Source organism: Erpetoichthys calabaricus, chromosome 1, assembly GCF_900747795.2.
Source record: "Erpetoichthys calabaricus chromosome 1, fErpCal1.3, whole genome shotgun sequence".
In the NCBI taxonomy this organism is placed as follows: Eukaryota; Metazoa; Chordata; class Cladistia; order Polypteriformes; family Polypteridae; genus Erpetoichthys; species Erpetoichthys calabaricus.
Window position 1 is genome coordinate 277,935,410 of NC_041394.2, and position 8,846 is coordinate 277,944,255.

Below are 8,846 nucleotides of genomic sequence, written 5' to 3' on the forward strand. Positions count from 1 at the left end.
AGATGGCATTTTCATTCTAGGAGCTGGAATATGACTAAGGGAAAGGTTAACAGCAACTGTGGAAATAGAAATGTCCACACTCTCAATTAGAGATTTGGTTTCTTATTTTAAATTGGCACACTTACACTTATAAGACCAGCAAATGTGCAATGATTATTAATATAATGTGAAAACTGACACATAACACATAACATAAACACAAAACATAATTTCGAAACAAACAGACAAACATCATTAGCTCTTTGTGCCAGTGTGGGCAGACAGAGCCCTCCAGGGTGTGATAAGAACCACAGTCATAGGAAAGACTGTGGAGATTGGGAGGAATCCTTCAATATTTCCCCAGGATGCAAAACGGCAAAATGCAATTGGCAGATCCTGCTGGTAACAACAGGCAGTAAGAAGACTGTACACTGCTATAAGTGTAAAGCCCTTAAAGTAATACTCCATCCAAAAACGATTAAGTAACAGCCAAGAACGAAACTTAATCTCATGTTTTTATGAAAAACAGCAATTATGAATTTCCTTACATAATAGGCTTTAATGGAAAGCAACACATAGCAAACAAAATATCCATGAAAATAATCTCAGTTTACTCGGGTCACAATATTTTCAAAAATATTGTTTAATAAACCACTTCCAGAATGGGGAATGCTTTCAAACAAGAATGAGCTTTTAAATTGAAGACCCACCTTCCTCATCACTGTTCTGGAGTACTATGCAGTAAACTGGCTACCATGGTGATTCACATCATATGGACATTGCAGGGTATGATCTGAAAAAGGAGAAATTAGGAAAGAAAAAAGAGTAAAAACATTGTCAGGTGGTAAGTATGAGTTATATTTGGGCATATCCAAGGTGCTTCAACAAGCAGATGGTCAACAGTAAAACTGCGGTCTAAAAACCCAGAAATACAGTGTTGTGGCTTAACAACTAAAAAATATGGGGAGAGGTAGTTATTTAATGCAAAAGCTCCATCCTGTTTGAACATGCTCCTCAGCCATTAATGAGAGAAGTTTCCTGTTTTTTTTAATATTTTACCAAAACTGCATGTTTGGAATACCCAATATATGCATTATGCAAGTTATCCAAGACTTTTTTCCACTGGTTTTGTTATTGTTTGTTCTTTATTCAGTTATGGTCCAAATCCTAAAAAACATGAGATTATTTTTTTTTCTTCGCCATTACTTCAAACACCACAGGGTAAGCAACAGATAAAAAAGTTATTTTTGGGTGGAGTGTTCCTTTAATACTGATTATAGGTACCAAATGCAGTGGTCAGTGGAGCTGCTGGAAGGAGCTGTTGTCATATGCCCAAGACTTTGCCAGCTCAACCCTGTTAGCCCAAACTTAACCCAAAGAGATACATAATATTTAAAATGTCAATCCCTATAAAAATCAAGTTCAGCTGAAATTTGGTAAGCAATTTTGAGGCACATTCTTCTTAAAGGAACACTCCATCCACTTTTAGATGTTACTTATCTTATGTGTTTTATAGTGATGACCAAGAAAAATTGAAGAATGGAGATAAAAAATGTATGATGTAATACAAGCCAAAGTTGAACAATGTTGTTCAACAGCAAACAATATGAAAATCATCCAAGGGAAAAAATTTTTTTATTTGTATTGCACAATCTATCTATTGTTTCTCAAAACAAGCAAAATACATTACATTTTTACTAAAACATTTCTAAATAGATACTTCCTGGAAAAATCAGTGTGTATCATAAACAGGAAACACAGTTCATTGGGATTGAACTTTTGAAACTAAAGACAGAACTCTTGACCAATGAATGAAAACAAAGAAAAAAAAAATTGACTTACACATGGGGCAACATTCCTTTAAAGAATGGTTGGGGGGCAAAAAGTGAACAAAAATAGAGAGAAAGAGAGAGATGACCCCTACCTCATTTTTTTATTCTCAGACTAGCCTAATCTGTTGAATGAAAGAATTGAATTTTAAAGGAAAATGTTTAAGTATGTTGTAGTGTGCAATACTCTATTTCTAAAAAGAAAAGGGAAAATATATGCAAAAATAGGAAATACATGATTAAGTTAAAAAAGCCTTATCTTTACAAAATGCTTCTTCATTTGGTGAAGTGATGTTAAATAACTACATCTTATATTTTACAAGAGTGATGTATCCATGCACAAGTGCCATGCCAAAGATAAACATTCAGCCATAACAGAAGCTTTTTCAAATTAGTGTATAGACATGTAAGTGTTGGTTGCCTTTCTTATTAAAGCTGGAACTCCAAAGCCAACTTAAGCTACATAATAATATCCAAGTTAAACTGTACCATTTTCATAGTAAGCTACATAATTATATCCAAGTTAATCTGTACCATAGTCTTGAGGCAGAATAGTTTAATTTTATTAAAGATAAGAAATTTGATAAATTTGAGAATATTAAATCTACCAAGCATATTTGGTTAGCTAGTGAAAACATTGTCCTTATTGTAGGACAATAGCCTATTTTGTTAAAATTTTGGTGGCACACAACAACATTTATTTTTATAACATATTTTCATACAAAAGAATGTAGCTCAAAGTACATAGCAATATATCAAAGAAGTAGTTACATGCAAAGAAAAACAAATTAAAATTAAATAAGAAAAATGCATAAATAGTTTACAGCAAATAAATTATACACACATAAGTTAGAAATATAATAAAAAGAAACAGAATCCTTAAATCCAGAATTGTTTTTTTAATTCTCCAAATGACAGTCCAATGATGAAGGAAAAAAGTTAAATTTGTAGGGGTTCCAATCCAAAAGATTGCCAAGTCCCACACAAGGCCTGTTAAGACAGATTTAACAGTGATGCAGAAATTCAGCTACCTGAATTCACCTGAGTGAACACTAAGGCTGGCGATATACTTAACGCTACGCGACATTTGTGTGCTCAAGAATGATACTGCTATGCAAGCACTACACTGTCTATAATTGCGTGCATACCTTAAGTAAATCTGGAGGATTTTACCAGGTGTCAGTGTGAGAAATCATCACAGTGAGAAAACATCTGGTTTCACTTTGTTGTGAGTTGAAGGAAGAAAGATTTTAAACATACAAATTCTGTGCATTCTGATGCTGTTGCAAAGGTGCAGAAAAAAAAAAAAAGACGGCAACAGCATCACAGAAGATTATGATGGGGAATATGCGAAGCTTGTATTGCCTAGGCTAGAAATGGAAGAAGAAAGCACCATGAATATAATCACGTCAGCATTTAAGTTTGAGGATTTACTTTACTGCACTGAACCATTTATCAAACATTGAGCCACACATATTTATCCTGTTGGAGCAGCATTACAGCTTGCCGTCACATGTTGATAGTAAACAAAAAAGATGATGTCACATACCAAAACTTGAACAAACATGCCACCCATGTTTTTGCAGGTACTGCAACTCAAGCACACATCGCTTTCATTTTTGACGTCATGCTCAGAAGATGTGTCAAAAGAAAGCTGGGATTGCATGGCAGCCATGATGTATAGTGTATGCATTCTGACCGTGAAGTATAAACACGCCCTTAGGTAAATGGCAAAACTGCAGCTCAGGCTCTGGTCAGCTCTGTACTTCATCTGATAACAAAAGTGTAAATCAGAGTTGAACTGACACCGCTTAAGAGGTTCCTTCAGATGAAAAGGGAGCCAAATGGACATTCATTTTCTGCTTATAACCACTAACTGAACTCTAGCTGGATGAGATGGATAACATGTCTATAAGCAGGCACTTGATTTATAACTGGAAGAGACCTTGACAAAATTGCCAAATTTTACACATTTTTTCAAAACCATTTGCATTCATGTCTTCTGTCTATATGAGAGGAGCTGAAAGCTGATGAGCCACTGCCTTTGGAGTTTGAAACCACACACTCTCCGTGGAGCACAAAGTTCACAAACCTTCTGTGGTCTGAAAGCTACTCTCCACAGCGCTCTGATGCCTTGAAAGAACTAGCTCTAAGATCCACTCTGCCAACACAAGCCCTGTGCCACTGACTCAGCCCAGTCTGAGAAACAGTCATTACTACTGGAAGGGGGCGGCACGGTGGCGCAGTGGGTAGCGCTGCTGCCTCACAGTTGGGAGATCTGGAGACCTGGGTTCGCTTCCCGGGTCCTCCCTGCGTGGAGTTTGCATGTTCTCCCTGTGTCTGCGTGGGTTTCCTCCAGGCGCTCCGGTTTCCTCCCACAGTCCAAAGACGTGCAGGTTAGATGGATTGGCGATTCTAAATTGGCCCTAGTGTGTGCTTGGTGTGTGGGTGTGTTTGTGTGTGTCCTGTGGTGGGTTGGCACCCTGCCCGGGATTGGTTCCTGCCTTGTGCCCTGTGTTGGCTGGGATTGGCTCCAGCAGACCCCCATGACCCTGTGTTTGGATTCAGCGGGTTGGAAAATGGATGGATGGGAACTTCAGTGGCTATATTCTTGTGCCAGAAAGTGTAATGATTTTCTATATGAAGTTGCAGAGGACACAGTAAAGAGACTAGCAGCAAGCTGAGGAAGGCAGCACCACACCACAGACAAAGAACCATTTAGCAAAAGCCAACACTGCATGCCATTGCAAGAAGAGTCCTCTACTTGAGACAACATACAGCTCCACATAACATCGGAGGTCAAACATGAAGGCCTGGTATCATAAAACAGTTTATCTCTGCCAAGATAAATTAGAGCTTTAAATAGCCAGTAAATAGCCTGCCCCCCTCGTGTTATATGTTCGTCTGTCTATTTTGTCTTGTGTTATGTCTTCTGTGTTGATATATATGCAGTTATTTGTCTATAATGCTTGTGTTTATCGATAAATTGTACTGTTCTGTTTCTTACAATGAGTTTGCTACAGTTACCCTGATATAAGTCTAATAGACAGTAACCCCTTCTAAAGAGAAAGCTAAAAAAAAATAAAAGTGGGAGCCTTACGAAATGATGCAATTAATCATAGGTATCACAAAAGGAAAAACTGATAATTAACTAACTGATTAACATCAATCAATTCTTCTTCTAACATCATTATACATTTTCCTACACTGTGTCATAATCAGATACCTTTTGAAAATTCTCACGGTTTCTTATGAGTGAAAAACTTCTGTCTTGAACAGCTTCCGTTATAAGCAAATACATTTATCATGGCATTTGATTTTCTTTTTATTCATACTACCAATTACTGTTGAGGATGGACAGAGCTGCCTCTGCCATTACACAGAAAAACAGCAACCAGCTCTTCATGAAATTAAATTAGGCTTTCACAAAGGAATGTTTGAAGACATAAAATGATATCTAAAATGGATAGCAAGACATGTTTAATTATTGATGAAATTTTGGACACCAGCAATGCTCCAGTTTGAAGAAAGAGTTACCAATTTTGGATTTATGTAATAAATACATAATCCAGGGCAATATGTTTTTGAATTAAGGGTCATTTTATTCAAATTAGCAGATACATTTTCCCTTAAAAATTAGCAAATATTTATCCATTAATTTTGTAACCACAAGGGAGTTCCACAGAGCCCAAAACCACAGACACAATGTCTCCCAACACAATTTCAGGTTCAAATAAAGGATTTTTATTTATTGCCAACAACTTTTCCAGTTACCACAGACAAAAACATACATAATAATAACTCAAATGCTCCTCTCTCTCCTTCTTCTCTATTCCCCAATTTTTGCTGGACACCATAACAGGCAGATTATAAAATGTTTCCAAAACAATTAAAAAACCGTACTGATGTTTTATTCACCAGCATTTAACTGCTATTTTTGAAAGTGACCAAAAAAGACTGTGCTTTGTAAAAAGTGAAAACAAAATTCAACAATTAAATCTAAATTAATCATAAAGAAAAAATTACTTGCTCCGTAGCCATCTGGTTTGTGATAATATTTGGAAGAGCTGTCATGAATTTACAGCCATACCAAATATCTTTAATGTTAATTTCTTTGTATCTTTACAAATCCAGACAGTGCTACATTTTAATCTGAAAAATTGCTCCAGTTAGGTAGGGTCAGTTGATGGAAAAGAAATGTTTATAACCTGCCAAAAAATATCTTATTTGGACTGATATATACATTGACTGCCCTACTCTGAAATGTAAACCTTTGTATTCTTTAGCTACTCCAATATAGTAGCAGCTGTATATTTGGGGCACTGCCCTGCTGAACAAGTAATTTTCTAAGCTACATAAGTCATAAATTGCCTGATCTCATTACTGCTTTTAAACAGTAAGATCTGGTACATCTTTTGTTAGTTCCTTCTGGACTATGGTTAGAATCTCTGCACTATGCAAACAAAAAACCTTCTGGGAAATCCCACAAGAACTGTTACTTTTATTTAGGATTCTACAGAATCACTTCAATCATGTCAAGTGAAGACAAATTACTTTTAAACATGATTTGAAATGTGACTGATAAAACTCAACCGTTTATAACACCACAATAAAGGTGGTGTACACACTCCAACTTTATAAAATAAAAGTACACACTCATGCAATCAAAACATGAAATGATTTTTAGCGTTATTTTCCTGAAATTATTTTTTTTCCACTTAAATACAGTTGAATATAAAAATCATATTAAAATGTGCAAAAGGTCTGCAATTATTGCTCTTAACTATGACCATTACAGCAAAAGCTGAAATTCAGATAAGGATTAGTGTATCTAAGACAGGTTATTTCATCTAAACAGGTTTCATCTAGGCAGGTTATTTCATCTCTTTTCATCTTTTCCACTAGATAACAACCAGAAATTAACAAAAAATCTCCACACTGCCCTACTCAGTGCTATATTTCCTTAATTTCATTAAAATGTTTACTGGATGGATTTTCAATGCCTTGGAAATTTTTTATACCATTTCTGTGCTTTGCTTTAGAGATAGAAATCATTATTCAAAAGTCCCTGCTAAGATCTATTTTAATTTTTAGGTTACAGTAATACAACAGTCAATGTCTATGAGTCCCCACTGCACAATTTATGTCACTACTGTGTTTCCTTCCTCTCCAGGGCTGTAATTGGCAAAACATAAATAATCCAATCTACCTGTTAGATACATAGAATTTCTTTTCTTAGATTTTATGAAATTAAGAACTATTAAAATAGAGATCAGCTCTGTCTCAAACATACAAAAGAATTACAAAAAAAGAAAACTCTGACTTGACTACGGCATATTGTTGTAGGTACTGTATGTATGAGCCACAGTAGTGTGTCTTGACATATTTCTGTTGAATAATTTGCTGGCTAAAAGTACTCAAAGATAGTGTGTCATAGAAAGGATGTGAAGCATTTCTCATAATGGCTGTTAGTTTTGTCTTTATTCTGTCCTTCGCTGCTAACATCAGAGGGTCAAGATTACATCCCCTAACTGAGGCAGCACACTATGTTGTAAAGTATCACTGGCCATCAACAGTTACAGAAAAATGTAAAAGATGTCACTACCCATATGAATGGAACACAGAGTCTGCTCTGCCCTTCTTATATTCTTCATGTGTGTTATAAGAACAGTTCAGCCAGTTATTGATATAAACACCTTCCACTCCACCAATCCCACCCCCAAACGTAAAGTATCAGTATGTTTTAAGATGTAGAATTTCAAGCACAAGATCTTCACTAATTTGGTCCTTTATTAGTCAAAGTAGATAATGATGACACTATGTATAAAATAATTGGTGTATCTTAAATTATTCTTTTCAAAAGGGATCTAATAATTATGAATCGGAAAATTGTTTATTCAATCAAAGTTTACAGTCCTTTATCCAATAGGCTTTTGCAGCACTACCAGGCAGCCAATATGTTGTTAAAGCTAAGGCACTGGACTTTAAACAAGAAGGTTTCAATTGTTGCTTCCAGAAATTTAGCTAGACCCTAAGCAAGTCACTTAACCTGCCTGTGTTATAAATGAGAAAGGGAAAAAATACAGAACTGTAGTAGATACTAATTTTGTAAGATGCCTTAGATAAAGATAAACATACAATACCAGACAGACAGATTTAACTCTGTCCATAGACATGGTAAATCCACAAATATTTAGTAACACCTATTTTCATGGTCTTTTTCAGATAACCAAATGCTTATATGAAGTGAAAAGAAGGTATAAAAGTCTTACTGTCAAAAATATAAAAAAAAAATTCCTACAGTATAGGCTAAAGTTAGAGGATACTATTTTAACTTGGAGAACAAAAGTCAGATATGCTCTTTTGAACTCCAATATTACAAACTACCTCACATGAGATAGGAGCATCAGTTAATCTCAAGTACAGAATTTTAATTGTATTTTGTAAAGTAGTTTATTGTCTCTTTAATATGGCACAGTAATATGGCTATAAATTCAGTTTTAAATAAACCAAATAGCTAAACCAAATAAATAACTATGAGAATAAGCGTATTCCATAATATTTTCTTATTGAACCAAAACCCTAAAAATGTGAATTATATCTCATAAATATCTTCTTACATTTTTCTTTTGTATTCTATGTTGTCCTTATACGTTGCTCCAATACTATCAAGACAAATTCCTAGCAAACACTGGTGTACCCAGCCAATAAAGTGAATTCTAATGTATTAAATTCTCTTCATACAAGTACAACTTATTGACTAAAGATAATGTTTAATGGGAAATGTAATGCATCATTATTTTTCTATACAGATATACAGAGTGCACTTTAAACATCCATCCCTATTCAAAATACCATTTTTTCTTGTAGATACTTTTAAATAATTCATGAGAAATATAGAATTTCTTCCCTTTAAATGTCTCTTATAATGTGATATACTTGCAGAGATTTGTCAAATTAAAACCATAAGAAAAGTTCTCAATAACCATTTTACTTATAGTACAGGGTGGGGCATAAAGATCTCCCACATTTCGAGGG